Source organism: Talpa europaea (assembly GCF_964194135.1).
Source record: "Talpa europaea genome assembly, chromosome: 5".
Taxonomy (NCBI): Eukaryota; Metazoa; Chordata; class Mammalia; order Eulipotyphla; family Talpidae; genus Talpa; species Talpa europaea.
Window position 1 is genome coordinate 11,448,659 of NC_140071.1, and position 23,388 is coordinate 11,472,046.

The following is a 23,388-nucleotide window of genomic DNA, read 5'->3' on the forward strand; positions in this document are numbered from 1 at the left end:
CAAGAACTGGGGTACAGGTCAGAGGTGTGCGGGGTGAGAGGATTCACCAGAGAAGACAGAGTGGGGAGCAGAACAGGCAGATTGACTGAAATACAGTGCTGAGGGGAGCAGCAGATGAGACAGAAGAGGTCTGCTGCACCATGTGGGTAGCTCCCAAGTCGGGGATTGAACTCATGCTGCAGTACCTGCAGATAGCTTCATAGGTTGCTCAGCCCTTTTTTCCAGCCCTTTTCTAGCTTCACCTCCCTGCCCAGCTCCTCCCTTCCTGATGGTGGGGTAGGGAACTTATGCTGTTACACCAAGGCACACTGAAGGTCCTCAAACTTATAAACATACTCACAATTCATGAACACCTACAATTAACCTTTGAAAACAGCCTCTTTTCAAGTATTGATGTAATATCAAAGAGCATCCATAGTTAATTGAAAAAGGTGATTAAAATACTCTTCTTTTTAAAATTCTGTTCCTTCACACAAACACATCTGTTTTGAGGCCCAATTATTTTTATTTATGCCAACTTAAACTACATGTTGAAAAGCTTGAACTGCAGAAACAAATACAGGAGCCAGATGTGAAAGAATTTGCAAACTGTAAAATAAATTCATTGTTTTCATTAGCTGTTTTATATTTCGTGAAAAAAATGGTTTCAATAAAATATTTTTGTTAATAAATAATGTTTTTTATTGTTTTCTCAAATGAACTATTGTGTAAATATGCTGATAGTTGCTCAGCTTCAATTTCTAAAATGGCAAATATCAGTAGACATTGCCACAGAAACAAAAGTTTATTCCAATTATCAGTAACTTTTAAGAATACAAAAGAGCCTGAAACCAAAATCTGTAAGAAGTAATCATTATAGCAGCACTATTTACAATAGCTAAGCTTTGGAAACAACCCAAATGCCCAAAAATAGATGACTGCATCAAGAAGATCTGGTACATATACACCATGGAATATTACTCAGCATTCAAAAAAGATAAATACATGCAATTTGCGGCAACATGGATGGCGCTGGAAGGGATCATGCTCAGCGAAATAAGCCAGAAAGAAAAAGAAAACTACCGGATGGTCTCACTCATAGCAGGAATCTAGAAAACTTAAATAAGGGACCAGGAAAATGAATAACTATAAGAAAGTGAAAATCAAAATCAACAAAAAACTATGAACCAGAGACACTCTATGGGGGCTGGGGGGCGGGAGGGGAGGGATTGGGGTCAAAATAAGGGGGTTGCAATTGTATGGGGAATATAAAAATAAAATTTATTATTTAAAAAAAAAGAAGTAATCATATAGAAAGTTATTTTTACATCAGTTTTGCACATACCAAATTTTCTATTCCCTCTTTATAAAATGAGTATAACCAAATATATTTTAACCAAAGGATACATGAAATCAAGAACTTCTTAATGTAATAGAAACAGAAGAATGACATAATATCAAAGGAAAACATTTAAGGTTTTTTGGTATTTTTATGACGATTGATGAAAATTTGTCTTACTCTCCTACTTGAAACTATTGGATTGCACATTTCCTCAGAATAAAGATCAAACTTTTAAAAATTTTCTATATCTATTTTCTTTCATCATTACTCATTTTTGTATAGTTTGCTTTCTCCTCTCAGGTGCATTCTGCATAAATTTTATACCACTGGCCCATTCACTATGGAAAGGTGTGTGGACTTTCCTCAAATTACTAAAAATGGAGCTACCAGAAAGGTCTAACTTTCTACCGTGAAAGACTCTTTTATATAAGACCCTATATGTCTGCCCATTATCATTCCTCTCCTTTAAAATTGTTTTTGTATTATTTCCAATCAGATTATTTTATGGAAAAATTAGGTTTCCTGTGCTAATTTCATACTTACTCCTACGGAGACAATTTTCTCTCTCTTTTGTCTAATACTTTTTGTGTGACTATATCTTTAATTACCAACTTCCAACAACTTTTGGGTTTTCAATTTGGCCATTTATGTATTCAGTTCCCAATAGGAAAATAAGTATTTGGATCTCTGCATCCCCCTAATCATCCCCTATACACTCTCACCATTTCCCTGCATTCTTAGGACTTACACGGTAAACTTAAGACAATATTCATTTTTATCATTTTATGAATAAATGTGATTTACCAATGTTTCCAATTATAGTTATTTTTACATTTCTGTACCAGTTTTGTTTTTCTTATGTAATATTTGTCTTGTATTTGTTTTCTATACTTGTTCTATGCTAATCACTAATCCAATCTCACAGATTCTTTTATCCCCCCAAAACAAATGAAAACTTTAAATATTCAATTAATTTTTCTTCCTGGAGATATCTCTCCTAAAGGCAGTTTATGACCTGCTTCAATGTGGACTGGTACATGTCTAAAAATGATATCTTCCTTTTTACTAATCCTGGAGATTACTTTTCTTATCTTCTTCAGTGGAAGTTTCATGCCCTGTGTAGTATTTCTAACTCCATTATTTTTGGTAAATGATTTTTCTGACTTTGTGTATTGAAAAGAAATGTCTTTATCCTGACACTTAATAAATGATTTTTTAAGATAGTATGAGAACTGGGAAATAATGCAAATGGTGTTGAATTCATTATTAAACTGAATTCTAGATTTCAATTTTATATTCAAAAGTCTGAAACAATCCTAGTTCTTGATCTTTAATCCATTTAATATGATTCAGTTGCAATGGGAACTTACAAGATTTTCTTCTTACCCATGGTGTCTAAATATTCAAAATAATATGCCTTTCATAATACATGTAAATAACTTGGGGATCATGTCTCTATCTAAAACACAAGTTCATTGAGTTCCCTGGGCATACCCTGGCCCAGCCTCTTTGTTGGATGAGGATGTGGGCATTATGCTCATGAACTTGCTGTTCTTTGCCTTGTTGGTTTCTCTAGTAAATCCCATTTATTTAATTCTCTGGAGAACAGTGAGCCTTTGTTGGGCTTAATGACATCAATTTAGCTTTAATTTTTTCATCAAAGGTATAGAATTCTTTCATTTCTGGGATTTTGAATTCTAAAATTTTTATTAAAAATTCATTTTTTTCTGGAACGATTGTTTCCTAATGGTTAAAATTTTGGGACAGAGCTTTTAATTTTTTAAATGTTTTTTTCTATTTCCTTTGTTTTTGCTATCTGCCCTCAATTTTATTTTCCTTTCCTTTACTACTATACTAAACAAACGTTCTGTTGAATTTTCATTCTATTTTTATTCAGTTTACAGAAATTTTTGTTCTCTAAATATTTAAATTTTATAATAGCATCTTATCTGTGCTTCATTACTTAAGGTGTCTCTTAGAGTGATGCTATGTTGCTTTTAATTTTCTTCTCTTGTTACATCTCAAATTAGTTTACCCTCATTTTTACCTCTAACTTTTAGATCTTTTTCTTGAGATTTCAATATATATCTCCTTTTAGTTTTGTATCTGGTATCTACACACTAAAATTTTGTTTGGAAACTTTCAGTCCATCTGTGTGACTTGTTGAGAATGAGGTTCATTGTAAAAGAGTAAACACAGGGGCATTTATTTGAACATACTTAAAGTCATGAAACATTTTTCTCTTTTCAGCTAAAAATTTTTAAGCTGAGCAGCTCTTGTCCCAAGACTGCCCACCTGCATCAGTGCAGGAGTCTCTATAACAAACCCCTCCATCCCAGGTGCAGCTCTTTCTGTCCACTTGTGTCTGTGTAAGCGACATCTTCCTTCCCTTTTTTCCCTAATAAACCTGCCCTTTATATATTAAAAAAAAAAAAATCAACTGATTCTGCCAAAAGTCATTTAGGTTAGAAGGAGAATATTACTGGAATCAGCAACTAGTTTGCATGTCGCAATCAATTCCTGTTTCCAGAATTTGATTCCATAACTTTTCTCCCCAAATAGAAAACAAATTTCCAGTTTGTTCCCAAAGTATGGAATAGGTAGTTGCTTCATCCATGTGTAAATGATTTTAAACAGTAAAGTTTACCCTGATGCACATTTTAGCATATCATATGTTTCCATATCACTCTCTTACTTTAAAATGGTAAAAACATAATACTAATAAAATATATGCTTTCAATAATGTCACTCTTGGCCAAATTATAAATACATAAAATAAATCTGGTTCATAATGCTATATTATGTTGATTTTGCACGACAAGAGAAAAATGATGATCTTTGGAGAATGAAATTAATAAAATATACATGCAATGAGTGTGTGGAAGATGTGAGTGTTTACTTGCAAATATTTGCTTCAAATGATTTATTAAAAAAATTAATAAAATACCAAGGTCTTCATCTCAGTGAAACTTAAGTTTTATGCAGAGGTTGGAAAATTATGACCTGTGGGCCAAACCCTTGTGCTGTCCATTTGTATAAATAAACATTTATTGGAATTCAGTAATACTCATCATTTGCATATTATCTGTAGCTACTTTTGTGCCGCAATGGCATAGTTAGATAGTAGCTATGGAGATGACACGTGCATATCAAAGAATAAAATACTAACTGACCCCTTGCAGAAAAAATTCCAGACCCCCTTTTTAGTGAAGTCTCATTGAAAGGAAACTGATATGGCTTTAATTCAATATCACATATTTGCCAAACTCTGAACACTGAAATGATATGAGTTAATTTGGCACTAAAACATGTTTCGACAAGTTAGGATTTTAACTGTGACTTTAAGCAAAAATGAATTCTGAAATTGGTAGTGTTTTGTCTAATAATGCTATTCATAGAAAATAATTAAAAACTGGATCAAAAAATCCAAGTGTCTTTTTTGAAGTACTTCAGCTGACAGCCCCAAATCACTAATTAAGTGTGTACTTAGAGGAAATCAGTATCTTTCCAGAGGCATTTGCCTCCTGATTAGAAAGCAGCCAGAGTCCTGTCCACTACCTGTGTGGAAGATGGAGTTTTGGATTGTTTGGGTGTTTTTGTGGCCTATGTGTTTATGAGCATGATGTTGGAGAACAGAGTCACTAGCTTGGTCAGCAGACAATAGAATTATTTTATTTTTCTTGAAAATGTACTTAGTTATTCAACTGTCATAGATTGACCTACAACCTGGCAATAAACTATTTGAGATAAGTTGCATTGTCTGCACTTTCAAGTCAAAAGAATTATTCATGGTAGAAAAGTTAGAAATTACTTTTTAGCTTATCAAATTTCTACTTGAACTCATATCTACTATAAACATATCTACTATAACAGTAGTTATTGTTAATATTACGGCTACTTAGCAGATAATTAAACTGACTGTTTTCTAGAAATAATACATAATATTTGCTTAGCTTGTCAAAATATAAAGAAATATTTTTGCAATAAAGCTGAAGTTATTTCATACAGTTCTCATTAACATACAAGAAAATTTATAATTAAGTCACATTAAAATTTAGATTTCCCACTTTCTGTCTTAATATTAAAAGTAAATAAAACATTTTATTTTCTTCATTCCTATAAATGAAGGAAAATATAGTAACTCCAAAACTATAAAATCCAATGGGGGGGGCATCAGAATTTTTATCTTTTTTTTTTTTCCCTTCTGATATTGATTCTTCTTTTATTCACAAATTGATTGATGATTTTTTAGTACATAGTCCATTTAAAAAAGGGTTGATTAAAAGCACAGTAGCCAGAGGACTTTTAAAATATGCCACATCACTTCTCGGCCTTTTGGCTAAGATCAAGTGTAAAGTATGCCAGCTAAACCAACAATAAACTAGAAGCAATACTCTGTGCCTTTCTCAAAACAACAATATTTTTTTTTATTAGTTGGGAAGAAGTGATCATTCCTTAGTGAAACAAACTGCAATGCATCTTTCCAATCATCAGAAAATAGAATGTTCACTGTTTTGTCTATATAATGTTTAAGAAATTTTAAACCCTTACATTTTCACAAATATATGCAGCAGTCATTTAACATCAGAAAGGCTATATTGAGATGATTATTTGTCCAGAAATAAATAATGCAAGAAAATGACTTCAATTAAACAGTGATTTTTTGCAACTCTTTCATCATTTTGTTTTAAATTGATTCTCCAATTTTTTTTTTTCACCTTCTTGAAAGAACATCTAAAATTAATTCAGCTTTTGTTGTGCAAGTGTTTCAGTGGTTTCCCAGACACCAGGAAGGATGGTAGTTTTCGGTGCTGTGGAATCTCCACTGACCCATTCAGAAAAGCGCATGTCCCTCAGTTCCACAGGACAGACTAGAATCCTCTCTGAGCTGCTTTTCTTCCCTGTCCCTGAACAGGTGTCTCCACTCATGCTGATAGTGTCACTTAAGACCACAGGGTGATGTCAGAGACTAAGTAAACTCTTCTGGCAGGTAAAATCCTGCAGAAAACTTCTCTCTGTTCAAAGTGCATGCTGTTAGCCCTGACAATTTTAATATGAAGTGCATTCCTGTCACTCCCTCCATTTAGCAAGTTACTTATTATGCAAGTCAGGTTCCAGAAAGTTCCAAAATCTCAGCAAGAACTAAACGATGATATTGGCTGTCCAAAATCTGACTTTAGTATACCACAGCAGACTAACACTTGTCTTACCCCAGGAACAGGAGGTCACTAGGGATTGACTTCACCAAAGTATTATCTGTAAATAGCTTACAGGATAAGAAGAAAGGCAGTGAATTTCTTAGAAGGAAGTTGTTGATAAGTCATGAGGCCAGGTTTTCTGCTTTGGGGCTCTGAAATAAAGGTTTAGATAGGGAAACCTCTGAGAATGCAATTTTCTTTGGATTCTCCCGAAGGCCAGATTTGACTGTAGCATTGAATTTCTAGACACTTTTATGTATGTAGCTTTAGTCCAGCTAATTTTTAGAGCATGAATAAAATATTTCAAATCTCAACTTTTGTGGATTATCAAAATCAATCTTAGGGCTGATTTGCCATTACTTAGGGGTAACATAAAGTTTAATTTTATGCTGTTTAATATGTTTAATAACTCAGGAGAAGAAGGGAGAGACACAGTCAAGAAAAGATATTAAAAATTTACAACGCAGAAGAAATTTATAGGTTTCCACTAAAGAGTCATTTCATGCCTTAATGGGGCATAGCTACCCACTTTGTATATTTCTTCTAATGAAGGAAATCCATTTCTCAAAAAATTTAAAATTATCTCATTATGGTTATTCTCTTTTACTCATAAAAGAGAAAGTGTGAAATTGAAATTAAATTGTATTAGAAATATTAATAACAAAATAAGTATCCTGATCCTATGATATGAATATTGAAATAAAACATTACCACTTCCTCCTGACCCTCTTTGTTATGTTCCTTACCTAATATAGTTGCAATTCTTATTTTTTATCCATCTCTTGATTCTTGTAATTTTTCCATATATTTAGGTATTCTCTAAATAATACATTATCATTGTTATCACTGATGTTGATGACGATAATCTTAAATGTTGAGATCAATGAAATGTATTATTTCCCAAATGTCAAATATTCTCCCACATTACCAGGCTCCATAACTGTTTCTGACAAAAAGCTGAAAGACAAGTGTCCCTTCCGGACCAGAATACAGAAAAGCAGATTGTAAAAGATCTGCGTGAATTTGCCCCTTTTTTGTGGCTTTAATGAAGATCACACACTGAGTGGTAAAGCTATCAATTGGAAGTGTCTGGACTTGCTGAGGTACAACATGGAAAAAGGGTGTAATCAGTGTTGCTTGACTCAAATTGGACTCTGTTCAAGGAGAGATAAACCTTCCTTTTAAGTGACTATTGCAGGGAAAATGCACTGTCACGCCCTCTCTTCACTTGTGCAAATATTATTGTAAATGTGTTTTTCTGTGTCCTATTTTTTTCCTCCTCAACTTTAGTTTCTAGTATCCATCCATAGTGATCCTCTAGCTTAATTTGTGTGTTTTCCATGCTCAACACTATCCTGTTGCTATTTTGACCAAAGTTGCTGAAAATAGCTTTATATTGTCTGTCGTTGCCCATGTACATGTGGGAATGATGTGTTTGGTTCTAGGGTATGGAAATAGCCAGCACTGCAACATAGTGCCTTGATGTTTTCCTGTAGGGTTATAACAGTTCATCTCCACACCAATTGCCTATTCATGTCTCCTTTTGTTCTAAATCGTCACCTGTAATGCACGATATTTTAATGCAGTGGATATAAAATAGAAATTCCTCATGACTTTACTTTTTATTTGGTTCATTACAATGAGGTTGAACACGGTTTCTATGTTTAATTTGTTAAATATTTAATTGAACCAATATGTTGTTATATACAGATACAATTTACTATCAATATTCATTTATAGCTAGTAACAGTAATAAAACTACTATTATTTCAATTTTTTCAGTAATGAGGCTAATTTCTAAAATTACCTCCAACAGAATTGCTATACATAAATTTAAATACACATACTTGCATATTCAGGTAATAAATTTGAATTCTAAAAAAAGTACTGTGTTATCACTTGCATGTTTGTATCTAGCTGCATCCAGATTCTGAGCCTTCAGTTACTCAAATATGTGTTCTTTTGAGACTGGCAGCCAAGATAGAAAGTTACCAGTTCACGAATTCCTGAGATTATTGTAGATGATAGAGTGTTCATTATGTTTCCCAATGTTTGCATTTTAACTAAAATAAGAGAATTTAAAACAGAAATTTGGCTTTAGCGTAAGAGCAGAGAGGTTAGTTCGACTGAGGAATGGTTGATTTAAACAAGATAATTTATGTAGAATTCATCTGTGTCTATTAAAGTTATAAAGACTTAATTTTATAGCTCTGATTTTGAAATAAATTTACATTCACCGAATAGTGATAGAATTTGCAGATTTCTCATCATCCCTCACTTTGTTTTCCCTGCACTTAACAATACAATTGTCAAATCTAGGCAATTGACTTTGATACAATAGGATTAACTTAAATGTAGACTTTATTCATATTTCACCAGTTTTTACACTAACATCTTATTTTTTTTCCATTCCAGGACAGAGTCCAGAATATGTTGTTGCATTGGTTGTCACATTTCCTTAGTAATCTCAGTCAGACCTGTGACATTTCTCAGTCTTTCCTTGTTTATTATGATTTTGATCCTTTTGATGGTACTTGTCAGATGTTTTCCAGAATGTCTTTCAGTTTGGGTTTGTCTGATATTTTCTCATCATTAGACTCATGTTATGAATATTGGAGACTGTGCCAGAGAGGTGATGTGTTATTTCATTGCCTCTTATTAGGAAGTAGGTGATATTCACTTTGAATGTCATCTAGTGATATTAAACTGCATCGCTTGCATACAGTGAAGTCTGCCAGGTTTCTTTATGGTAAAATTACATTTTTTTTTTCCTTTTGGCTACTCTGTTCATTAGAAGGGATTTACTAAATCCAACCCATGCTCAAGGGGAGTGCAATTAATTCCACCTCCTGGATGGAAGAATAGAAACAAAGATAACATGTCAAAATCATCACAGTAATTAAGAAATACTTTCGTTAAGATTTTTTAGGAAACTGTATTTTTACCTTTGTACATTTTATCTCAGAATATATTGGTATGACTGAACCCTTGTGATGCAAGTTTTCTAAAGGTAAGTGACATTTTGTAATTGCTGGACATGATTTTGTTACTTCACATTTGCAATGCTAATAAGCAGACCAAAGTAACAATAGTAATTAAAACAATCACAGGTTGAATGTTCTGATTAGGACAAAGAAAAAGACTCACTTAAGAGTGTGTGAGAAAACATAATTTTGAATGTATGAGAAAGGGTGTTTTGGTTTTTAAAGTTACATTTTAATAGGAAAATAAAATGCAGAAATAATAAACCTCTCTCAATTTAAAGGTTGTGGTCATAGTTTTTATTTATAGCACCTAACATAAAGTGTGATCCTGATACATTGCCAAAATGTTGAATGAAGAAAAAAACCTGTGAAATAATAAACACACGGTAAGAATTTGCCTACAAGGTTAAGTAGAGAAAACAATCAAGAAGACATCAGTCATAATAAATGAGTTTTAAGGCAATATTATTAAATTGTTTTTTTAAAAAAGCACAATTTTTAACCTAGAACCAATGTGCTTTCTCTTGTCAAGATCAGGTTTTACCAATAGATTATCATGGCCCTGAATAATTTTTGCAGAAGCTGTGTGAGTAGTATTTATACATATTTGACTGGGGGTTGCTGAAGAATTGTTGAATGTCAATGAAACAGCGATTTTCAAGTGTTCATTTCCTCATGCATTTATTGAGCCTTTCTGATACAAAATATTCTGTGTTAAGGAAATAACAGTGACTAAAAGAGAAACAGCCTAGTCCTGGATTTCATAGAGGTTTATTTCCCATATACTTCAACATATTTGGCTAAGCAAGTGGCAGCTAAGATAAACTAACAATAAAAATAATATAAAAGTTATTGCTCTTGGAACAAGGCGCCCAGGCAGGGGAGCAGGATTCAAAAGGCGCCATTCCCGCCCCACTGATCTGGGCTACAGCCCGCATCCTGGAACTGAGGGCTTTGGAACAGAGACCCGGGGCACGAAATTAGGGGCGTGGGTTCCCCACGACGGTGGGGCACAAGGCAGACACAGCACCCCAAAGCCGTTGAGGTGTACCCTACCATCCCCGCTCTGCTCCCTGTCCCACGGGGTGGAAAATCAGCTCCCCAAGGGCTCTAGGAGAGATCTCTGGCACCACCTAGCGACTTGAAGCCAGCAGAGGCTCCTGAAGGAGCTAGTGGCCAGCTGGGGAGTTTGCCCACACCGGGCCCCTTCCGAACAAGTAGTCTGAGCCCACAGGGAGAGCGAGCACCCACAGCCGGGGCAGACCAGGTGCACAGAAGAGTGTGCCTGAGACCAGACACACAGGGAGTGTGTCCCACATCACCATTTTAGAACAGGGACATTTCTTCAGTAAAGACTACCTGCAGAAGGCTTCCTCAGGAGCCAGAGGTGAGCGGGGGAAGTTCGCCCACGCCAGACCCCCTCTGGCCTGCAGTCCAAGCCCAGAGGGGAGCAGGAACCCACCGCCGGGGCAGACCAGGCGCACAGGGGAGTGTGTCCCTACATCGGCATTTTAGAACAGGGACCTTTCTCCAGTAAAGACTGCTTGAAACTGACAGATGACTCCTGGAAGAACCAGAGGGGAACAGAGAAGCCCACCCAAGATGCCGGCCAGTCCCAACAACACACTGTCCCAACGCATACGGCAAATTAGAAAACAGACAGTAGGGAAGAGAAGAACCACACGCAACCTAGCAACTCTCCAGAGAAAAAGCACACCACAAAAAGAAAGCCAGCCCCCAGATTGCAAAGACAATAACTTGGAAGAATTTCTGAGCCTTCCAGAAAGAGAATTTAAAATTGCCGTGATTAAAAAACTAACAGAAGTCATAAAGGAAAACAATGATAAGGGAAAAATAATCAACGATCAGAAGAATGCAATTGAGTCCCTAGAGAGGGAAAACAATGGTCAGAAGAAAGAAATTGAGTCCCTAAAGAGGGAAGTAAAAGAAATGCAGGAGATCAAAGAATTAATGGAAGAACTAAAGAATTCTGGGAAAAGCAATGAAAGCAGAATAGATGAAATGGAAGAACGAATAAGTAATCTTGAAGACATAGAAATAAAAAGAACCAAAACAGAAAAGGAAAGAGAAGTACGAAGGAAAAAGAACGAAGAAAGACTTCGGGAACTATCTGACTCCATGAGGAAAGGAAATATAAGAGTTATAGGAATACCAGAAGGAGAGGAGAGAGATGTAGGAACAGAGAAAATATTCAAAGAGATAATTGAAGAGAACTTCCCAAATGTGAAGAAGGAGCTGAAAATTGATATACAAGAAGCAAGAAGAACACCAAACTTCCACGACGAAAGGAAAAATACAGCAAGACACATAATAGTAAAGCTCCCAAGAATCCAGGACAAGGAAAAAATAATGAAGCTGGCAAGAGGGAAGAAACAGATAACATTCAAAGGAAAACCAATCAGGCTGACATCAGACTTCTCCGAAGAAACACTACGGGCAAGGAGAGAGTGGAGGGACATAGTCAACAGACTCCAAGAAAACAGATGCCAACCAAGAATACTCTATCCCGCAAAGCTCTCCTTCCTCTTTGAAGAAAGAATATGGACCTTTCCAGACAAACAGAAACTCCGGAATTTCATTGCAACTAAACCCCCACTCCAAAAAATACTACAAGGAGTCCTAAAGCCAGAACCTCAGAGGGACGAATAACAATGAAAGAAGGCCAAAAAAAAAAAGTTATTAAAAGAATAAATAAATAAAATCAAAGGAAAGACAAACACAATGGCAAATACAGATGTTAACATATCAATAATAACTCTGAATGTAAATGGACTAAACTCTTCAATAAAAAGACATAGAGTTGCAGCCTGGATTAAGAAACAAAACCCAACCTTTTGCTGTCTCCAGGAAACACATTTAGCTACAAAAGATAAAAATAGGCTCAAAGTTAAAGGATGGAAAACAATCCTACAAGCAAATGGACCAAAAAAGAAAGCAGGAACAGCTATACTTATATCAGATAAAACAGATTTCAAACTCAAGAAGATAAAAAGAGACCCCAAGGGTCACTACATTATGATCAAGGGGACAATACTTCAAGAAGAAATAACACTCATTAACATATACTCACCAAACGAAGGAGCACCAAAATATATCAGACAACTGTTGTCCTCTCTGAAAACAGACATCAGAGAAAACACATACGTAGTGGGAGACTTCAACACACCACTATCAACAATGGATAGATCAACAAGACAAAAAATAAGTAAAGAAACTAAAGCTCTAAATAAGGACCTAGAGCAATTGGGCTTAACAGACATCTATAGAACACTAAACCCCAAAAAAACGGAGTACACATTTTTCTCAAGCGCACACGGATCATTCTCCAGGATCGATCACATACTGGGGCACAAGACAAACATCAACAGATACACCAAGATTGAAATCATATCAACCATCTTTTCTGACCATGAAGGCATCAAACTAGAAATAAACCATAAAAAGAAGGCAAGGAACTTTCCTACCTCATGGAGATTAAAAACCACACTACTGGAAGACCATTGGACTAATGAGGAGATCAAAGAAGAAATTAAAAAATTTTTTGAATTGAACGACAAGGAGGACACCAATATCCTAAATATATGGGATGCAGCAAAAGCAGTAATAAGAGGAAAATATATAGCAATAGAAGCTCACATCAAGAAACAAGAAAGAACGCAAAGAAACAACCTAATCTCGAAGCTCAAAGATCTAGAAAAAGAACAACAAAAAAACCCCAAAACCAGTAGAAGAAAAGAAATAATAAAAACCAAAGCAGAAATAAATGAAATTGAAACTAAAAAAACAATCCAAAAGATCAATGAAACCAAGAGCTGGTTCTTTGAAAAAATCAATAAAATAGACAACCCCCTAGCCAGGCTCACAAAGGAAAAAAGGGAGAAAGCACAAATAAACAGGATCATCAATGAAAGAGGAGAAATCACAACGGACACAGCAGAAATCAAAAGAATAATCAGTAACTACTATGAACAGTTATATGGAAACAAGTTCAACAATCTAGAGGAGATGGACAAATTCCTACAACTCTACAATCACCCAAAGCTAGATAAAGAAGAAATAGAACACCTAAACAGACCAATTACAATTAGCGAAATTGAAATGGTAATAAAAAACCTCCCCAAAAACAAAAGCCCAGGACCTGATGGATTTACAAATGAATTCTACCAAACATTCAGAGACGAATTAGTGCCTATCCTTCACAAACTCTTCCAAAAAATTGAGAAGGAAGGGACAATACCAAACACGTTTTATGAAGCCAACATTACACTAATACCAAAACCGAACAAGGACAACACAAAAAAGGAAAACTACAGGCCAATCTCCCTAATGAACACTGATGCAAAAATCCTCAATAAAATTTTAGCTATCAGAATCCAACAATGTATCCATAAGATAATTCACCACGACCAAGTTGGATTCATTCCAGGGGCACAAGGATGGTTTAACATCCGAAAATCAATCAACGTTATCCAACACATCAACAAAAAGAAATATAAAAACCATATGATAATATCAATAGATGCTGAGAAAGCTTTCGACAAAGTGCAACACCCATTCATGATAAAAGCCCTTGAAATTCTTGGGATACAAGGAACATACCTCAACATCATAAAGGCCATCTATGACAAGCCAACAGCCAGTATCATTCTCAATGGTGAAAAGCTGAAAGCAATTCCATTAAGATCTGGAACAAGACAAGGATGTCCACTCTCACCATTGCTTTTCAATATAATACTGGAAGTCCTAGCCAGGGCAATAAGACAAGAGAAAGACATCCAAGGAATCCAAATAGGAAAAGAAGAAGTCAAACTATCACTATTTGCAGACGATATGATATTATACATAGAGAACCCCAAAAACTCCACAGAAAAGCTAATTCAACTCATCAATCAGTTCAGTAAAGTGGCAGGATACAAAATCAACACGCAAAAGTCAGTAGCCTTCCTATACACAAACAATAAATCTGAAGAAGAAGAAATCAAAAAGACCATCCCTTTTGTTATTGAAACAAAAAAAATCAAATATTTGGGAATAAATCTAACAAAAGAGGTAAAGGACCTATACAAAGAAAACTATAAAACACTGTTAAAAGAAATAGAAGAAGACACAAAGAAATGGAGAGACATCCCCTGCTCATGGATTGGAAGAATAAACATTATTAAAATGGCCATCCTTCCAAAAGCAATATACAGATTCAATGCTATTCCAATCAAAATTTCAATGTCATTCTTCAAAGAAATAGAACAATTATTGATGAAATTCATATGGAATCACAAAAAACCCCGAATAGCCAAAGCTCTCCTGAAAAAAAAAAGAAGGGAATGGAGGCATCAGACTCCCAGACTTCAAACTATACTACAAAGCCATAATCATCAAAACTGCATGGTATTGGAACAAGAACAGACATACAGACCAATGGAATCGAATAGAAAATCCAGAAATAAACCCACAGATTTATGGTCAACTAATCTTTGACAAAGGAGCAAAGAATATGCATTGGAGCAAAGAAAGTTTGTTCAATAAATGGTGCTGGGAAAACTGGGTCGCTACATGCAAAAGAATGAAGCTTGACCACCACCTCACACCATACACAAAAATCAACTCAAAATGGATTAAAGAACTAGACATAAGACCTGAAACCATAAAATATATAGAAGGAAATATAGGCGAAACACTACGTGATTTGCACATCAAAGACATCTTTACAGACACATCACCCAAAGCAGTGATAGTGAAGGCAAAGATAAACAGCTGGGACTACATCAAATTAAAGAGCTTTTGCACAGCAAAAGAGACAATAACAAAAACAAAGAGAAACCCCACCAACTGGGAGAACATTTTTGCACCCAACACTAATGATAAAGGACTGATCACAAAAATCTGCAAAGAGCTGATGAGACTCAACAACAACAAAGAAAATAATCCAGTCAAAAAATGGGCAGAAGAGCTTAAAAGAAACTTCTCTGAAGAGGAAATGCAAATGGCCAACAGGCATATGAAAAAATGTTCAACATCACTTGTCATCAGGGAAATGCAAATCAAAACTACCATGAGATACCATCTTACACCAGTGAGAATGGCACATATTAAAAAAACTAGCAACAACAAATGTTGGCGAGGGTGTGGAGAAAAAGGAACTCTTCTGCACTGTTGGTGGGAGTGCAAACTGGTCCAACCACTGTGGAAAGCTGTGTGGAGATTTCTGGACCTACTAAACATAGAGCTTCCATAGGATCCAGCAATTCCACTCCTAGGTATTTACCCAAAGGACACAGAAACATCAATTCCAAAGAACACCTGCACCCCTATGTTTATAGCAGCACTGTTTACAATAGCTAAGCTTTGGAAACAACCCAAATGCCCAAAAATAGATGACTGGATCAAGAAGATGTGGTACATATATACCATGGAATATTACTCAGCATTCAAAAAAGATAAACACATGCAATTTGCAGCAACATGGATGGCGCTGGAAGGGATCATGCTCAGCGAAATAAGCCAAAAAGAAAAAGAAAAATACCGGATGGTCTCACTCATAGCAGGAATCTAGAAAACTTAAATAAGGGACCAGGAAAATGAATAACTATAAGATAGTAAAAATCAAAATCAACAAAAAACTATGAACCAGAGACACTTTTAGGGGGGCGGGAGGGGAGGGATTGGGGTCAGAATGGGGGGGCTGCAATTGTATGGGGAATATAACAATAAAATTTATTTAAAAAAAAAAAAATAAATGATGAGACATTAAAAAAAAAAAAAAAAAGTTATTGCTCTTGAGAACGTAGCACTGTTTATAAGCCAGTAATGCTTTAGCTAAGATTAGTTTGTATGACTAATGCTCAAGAATTTCTGTATCTATTCTTCTTGCTGCACTTGTCTACCACAGCTGTGTTAAAAGATAGAAAGATGTATCGTCATGTAACAGGGTGGTGCCCAGGAAAAGGGGGCGGTTCCTTCTCTTGTAAAGTTAAAGAGTTTGAGGTATTTAAATTTTAAAATTATAAAATTATGTGGCTTTAAGCAAACTCTATTGAAAGTTTCAACGCGGTAAAGAAAAGGACAGCCAGGCTAAATTTCTTGAAGAGGGGGAAATTTATTGTGCCCCAGGTGGGATTCACAGACCCAAGGTGGGGATCGGTGAAGCCCCACACATTGCCAGGGGGAGGCAGGCATTTATAGCATGAGGAGAGGTCAGGTGGGAGACTGGCTTTTCCGCAAGAAAAGATTCTAGGGCAGGGAGGGGTTCATTGAATTTTCTAGGCAGGCTTCTGCATTCCTGCCCCCAGGTGGGCTTCCTGGAGGGCTTTTGCATTCCGGCCTCCTGAGCCTCAGATTCCTAGCCTTATAATGATCATTGCAATGAAGAAAAACTTGCATATAAGCAGAATTTTCAGGCCCTTCAGTTTAACCAAATGTAGCACCTTTAGGTACACAGGTGTTCTTTTTCAGAAAACATTGAACTGTGGAGAAGAGATACCTTCTGGTGGGATTGCTTTGTTTTTGAACAAAAATAAAACCCCTCATCTAGAATATGAGAAACTCTCTATTTTTTTTTTCACTCTCTTTATACTATTACTAACCAGAATTTAAAACCACACAAGAATTGAAACAGTGGACCCAAAGCAAAGTGGAATGGAGATGAGGGACTATACACCTTCAATCTGGTACTCTTTGGGGAATTTTTGCTCTAGGGAGCCACTATTGTGTATACAGTGCCCAGTGGCAAACTGAAAATACACATGAGCATATCCAGACGAAATACAACAAGAGAACTTTGACCCACAACCTCTGCAGCAACCAGCCAGGAAGCCAAATTACAACCCTTGAAACAATCAGCACAAAACTATTGTTAACAGTATAATTGAAAAAGGGAGTTTCCAAGTACCCTGCCCCACCTATAGAGGGGTGGAGCTGAAAGGCTAGGGGAAGCTAAATAACAAAAGGACTTGGAAAGACTTACAGAGGAGATTCAGAGGAGGAACCTGTAGAAGAGAGACATGTGGAGAAGCTGCACTTGCTTCTTGGCTTTGGACTTGCACCAAGGACTTGTGGACGTGGAAGAAGATACTTGCAAGAGATGTGGGTGAGAGACCTGTGGGGAAGCAAACAATGCAGCCTTTACCTAGGCTTATTTAAATGAGCATTTACCCTTGAGGGGATGGATAATTTTGAGTGTTTCATTGGGAAATATTATCCTTTCTACTCTTGATGCACACTAATTCCATGAAAGTTATTTTTTGTTGAAGGTCTTATGCACTAAGAATATGGTGGAGGGACCCATGTGGAGTGTGCAAGTTTGGAGATCTTAGCGTGACCGTCAGTCTGGCCCCCAGGACTTGATCAGTGACTGGCAAGGAGTTTCCCCTCCCTCCGTTTTATATATTTTCCCCACTTTCAGCTCAAGACCAGTTGAACAGTTTCCCAGCCTATAACAAAAAATTGCCCATGTCTAGTGAGGCCTTCTCCAACTTGCCTGTGACAACACCTTTCACTCAGCAAATCTCTTCTTATTCTCCCTATAAAGTTTTCCCTCTCCCCTGCCTGCCTCTGAGTCTCTGGCAATCTCGACAGGTGATGACTCTTGCTATGTAGCTTCTGTTTGCTCTCATGTGGTTAATTGGCCTTTGTTTCAAAGTGAAGATGTGATAGAGAAAAAAAAAAAAGACAAAAACTACAGATTAAGTGAAGTACAAGACATTATTGTGAGGATGCTTTCAACTTATTTCAAAATAGTTTAAAATCAGTATTTTGCAAAAGTCATTCATAAACAGCGTTACCTAGATTGACTCGTTTGCTATTTATACACACAACACCATTGGCATTACAGAGATTTGACTTAAAAGAATGTTGTTTTTTTTTTTTTTAAGATTTATTTATTTATGCATACAAGAGTGTGGGGGGTGAGAGGATTCACCAGAGACAGGGTGGGGAGCAGAACAGGCAGATCCACTGAAATACACTGCTGAGGGGAGCACAGTAGAGGTCTACTGTGCCACATGGGTTAGCGCCCTGACCTGCTGGGGATCAAACTCATGCTGCAGTGAGTGGCTGGCAATATCTTGATACCGCTGTCTTTAACCCCTGCACTACCAGGGAGGCCAGAAGAATGGCTTTTTACACAGCTGCCAGAGTGTTTTTTAGGCAAGTGAGCAAGTGATGATGAAAACCTTCCTTGTACTCTGTTATGGAGTTTTCTACTAATTCCACCATTCAAAGGACTACCTTTACCTAATTCTAACCAACACAAATTTAGAAACACATGCCAGTATTGTCTCTGAACACTGGCACACTGCACTGCCATCAGCAGAGAAGATATTAGATTTAACTAGAAAGTTATATTTTAGAGGAAATTCATAAAAAAAACTATATACCTTTAAAAGGTGTTAAATTCTTTATATAATGCTCTGTGTGTGTATATACATGTGTGTGTATACGCATGTGTGGTAATAGTGACAGTGATGATATTAACGTGGCCAATATCAAATGCCCACACACTTGAAATTATATAACTTGGGAAACTTTGTAATACTACCTGTGTCCTCATCTCCATAAAATAGCAATGACCATTTGGGAAACAGCAAAAGCTGATGTTCCATATTGTTCTCCCTATGCTAAAGTCCTCCCCTGGGGGCTAAATAGATTTATTAAACCACATGTTGTTTACCCAATTTTTGTGCCAAAGCATTAATGAGATTCCTATGGGTAATGATGCTTTGCCAAAATATTGGTTCTTCAGTTCAATATCACCTTTCTTCTTGGCAATATATTTGTTTGTTGAATGTATTTTAGGGAAAAAAAAAAAAACAGGATTTAATTCAGCATGCCATAAAATGCTCAGATGGTCTTTTTGAATTGTGTTACTTAGAATTGATGTAAAAATCTAATTCAAAGACAATCTACTAGTAGGAAAAAAAAAAAAAACACAATAGTAAGCTCTGATCCATTGTATTCAATGTGGATGAGAAAAATAACCGGACACCTTTGCCTGGATTCCAATCTTTTAAAGTATAAGTCATAAAGCAATTTACATTGCCTATATATTTGGATTAAGAGAATGTTTAAGTTTAAAGATCAAACATCATTTTTAATAATAAGAAAAAAGGGATTTAATAAAGTTTAAATCTTTTTAATACCTTTCTGAATTTCTTATTAGCAATTCTAAAACCCTAAAAACTTTTAAAACCAAAGGCTTTTGGTTGTTGTTGCTGCTTTTATTGTTGTGGAAGGTTTTGTACAGGTTCACTTGACCACCCAGCTAGTACTGCCTATTCATGTGCGACTATTTTTATGTCATTTCAATAGGAGAAATTTGATTGTAGAAACAGCACTGGATCTTGGTGCACTTGTGACACAAATATTGATATGTTAAAATCAAAAATCACTCTGTATTCTGCAATGTTTGTGACCCCAAGAATTTGGAGAAGGAATTCCTAGAATGTATTAGTGATGTAATTGGACAAAGAAATTAAACAAAAGAAAACAATCCCCCCCTCGCTGCCAAAAATAAATGATCTTCAGAGACTTTCTTAGACCTACAGGAAATTAATTTTATAAGCCCACCTTTTGTGAGGAACACATAACTGACACCCCAAAATATGTCTTTATTGCAAAAGCTTGATTTCAGGAAGGGGCTCTGAGGCTAGGTGTAGGTGTAGGCTAGGTGTAGTATGTGTATCATTATTCTCTTTCCAAGGACCTTTCCTAGGAAGACCTAACACCTATCTCCTTTCTTTTTTCTTTAAAGATTTATTTATTTATGCATACAAGAACTGGGTGCAAGCCAGAGGTGTAAGGGGTGAGAGGATTTGTTGCATTGGGACAACACCACATTGGCAAACAGGAGTCATGGAGCAGGCTGCACAATGCAGGATGTTGCTGAAGAGCAAGATCCTGGCCCTTTTATTGACACATGTAATTGGTTTTTAGAAGATTAAGGAAAGGGGAAGGGTGTAGAAGATTAGGGATTGTGAGTCTTCCCTCCAGACACTTCTAATCTACTTGATGCTATACCCTAATCCCCAGACATGGTTCTAATCTTATCAACAAGGCTCTCCACTGATCAGCTTCTGGGGTCCCTTGTCATACATTGGTCCTCGGTCCCCTGGGCATTCCCGGTCATACCTCATGATGTATAAATCGGGAGTAAATGTTATGCATCGGTCGTCAGCCCCCTGGGCTTTCTGGACATACCTCCTGATGCACATGTTATGCATCCGTCATCAACAACCGGGCATTCTGGACATACCTTGTGATGCATAACCTTCCCAGTGTGATCCAGCTTTGTGCTCTTGCTTGATCTGAAGGGTTTAAGGGTTTGGGCTCCTGTTCCTAACTTGCCTGACCACTTTGACCTTGTTTAGGTGACAAAATGGCGGCCGAATAGGCTGCCTAGGAGTAGCAGACCCACAAGGATTCACGAGAGAGTGGGGAGCAGAACAGGCAGATCAACTGAAGTACATTGCTAAGGGTGAGTCAGGAGAGGTCTGCTGTGCCATGTGGGTAGCTCCCTGGCTGGGGATTGAACTCATGCTGCAGTGGCTCCAGACTGCCCCATAACTTCTTGCCACCACAGAGTCCCCTTTTTCTGAAGATGCTTTTGGAGTCTCCTTGTCACGTAAAGTCTCTTTCTCCTCTCTCCTTGGGTTACCAAGGTCCTTAACCTAGGATTTATACCATTTCTCCCCAGAACAAATGAGAAATTTATAATAACTGTAGCTCCCCTTGTGTGCACATTATTGATTTTTTCTTTTGCTAACCAGCTTGATGTTGTTTTGAACACTTGCCTGGCTCCAGAAGAACCCAGAGGGCTGGAGCGATATTCTCCTACTCCTTGAAACTGTAACTTAAACTCATTTATTCAAAAACAATAAAAATTTGAGAGCTAATTTTGTCTCACTATCATATAAAGCAGTATTATATTGCTATAATACACTATTGTATCCAAAAAGAAATGGAATATTCCTTTAACTTGCGACTATTTTTAATCAATTGAATTATTTTCTTTGGTGTTAGGATAAAAAGGGAGGAAATGTTATTTTTGGTGACATGAATAGAATCACATATCTCTTTTTTGCATTTGTGATATACAGAGAACAAGAGATAATGAGTTATTTAGAATATAAGCAATCAAAGAGACAAAAAATTGATACTTGGCCTTCTGAGAATGCCAAATAAACCTGCTATTTAAAACTTTGAGCAATTTATAGACAAAGAGAACCATCTTTGATAATCGTAAATTGGAATTATAATGAAATAAACTTCATGGTAGCGGTACTAGTAGCGTGAATCAGTATAGTGTAGCCATTAGAAATGTATACTGGGGGCCTTCCTGGTGGCACAAGGGGTTATGATGCAACTTATGAAGCTATTTGCAACCTCTGCAGCATGAGTTCAATCCCCAGCCAGCCAGGGAGCAACTCGCATGGCGCAGCAGTCCTCTCCTGTCTCACCCACCACTCCCCTCAGCAGTGTACTTCGGTCAGTCTGCCTGTTCTGTTTCCCACTCTGTCTCATCTGTCTCAGGTGAATCCTCTCACCCTCCACCTCTGGGCTGTACCCCAGCTCTTGTTTGCATAAATAAATAAATCTTAAAAAAAAAAAAAAGAAATGTTTACTGGGAAGAGGGCCTCCATGGTGGTGCAAGGGGCTAAGTGTCAGGACTATGAAGTTATCTACAGCCACTGAAGCATAAGTTTGATCCCCGGCTAGGGAGCTGACCCACATGACACAGCAGACCTCTCTTGTCTCTCTTGCTGCTCCCCTCAGCAGTGTATTTCAGTTAATCCACCTGTTCTGCTCCCCACTCTATCCCTGGTGAATCTTCTCAACCCCCACACCTCTGGCCTATACCCCAGTTCTTGTATGCATAAATAAATAAATCTTTAAAAAAATAAAAGAAAGAAATGTACACTGGGAGATCACAATAGGCCAAATTCACAGTGATTTTTTTGATCTCTTTTTGTTGCCTTCTGCTTCCTGCTCTTTAAACTGTCTACTAAGAAATCTTGACTAATGCTATGGAGTGATGGCAGGCTGCAGGAGAAATAAAAAAGAGTGGGCATAGAAAATGAAGTATGTACATTTTTTAGAGGAAAAAAAGGAAAGGAATTAACAGAGAAACAATTCTTCAATATAGAAGAATAAAGAAAAATTTGGCAGTCATCATATGTATGAATGCTGCTGCTTTAATATTTTTTTTAAGGTGTCTTTTGTAATAGTCTCCTTTTCCCTCCCACTGAGCCTAAATATGGCAGCAGATTCACCAGTTCAGTACTCCACACTAATCTCTTAATTACCAAAAATTAGAGAAAGTCTCATTGTACAGAGTGGTCCCCAAGGAAAGGGGAGGTTCCAGGTTCCCTGCCACACCCAGGGAAGGGTGGAGCTGAGCAGGGAGGAGAAGCTGGAGAGGAGATGAAAAAGGAGGAAGCAGGACACCTGGAGGAGGCACATGGGGCAGAGACATGTGAAGAAGCTGCACTTACTTCTTCGTCCTGGACTGGGTGAAACAGATGTTGGCGGGAGACCACAGGGGAGACTACCAATGGCATCTTTTCTCTTGATTTTGCTCTTACTCCCAGACTTGTCTCTCTGTTTCTGACCTTTTTCTATGGGTCCCTGCTGGAATGTGCTTTAGACTGTGCCAGGTTTTTGGGCCTCAGTGCCCCTGCTTTGGGCCAACCCTGTTTGGCTGGGCATTTACCCACGAGGGGATGGGTCACTTCAGGTGCTTGATTTGGAAACTATTCTTCCTCTTCTCTTTGTTGCACACTAATTGTATTGAAGTTCCTTCCCATTGAAGATCTTAGGCACTAGAGTATGTTTTGTCTTGATGTGGTGGATGGCAGAACCTATTTAAAACAGG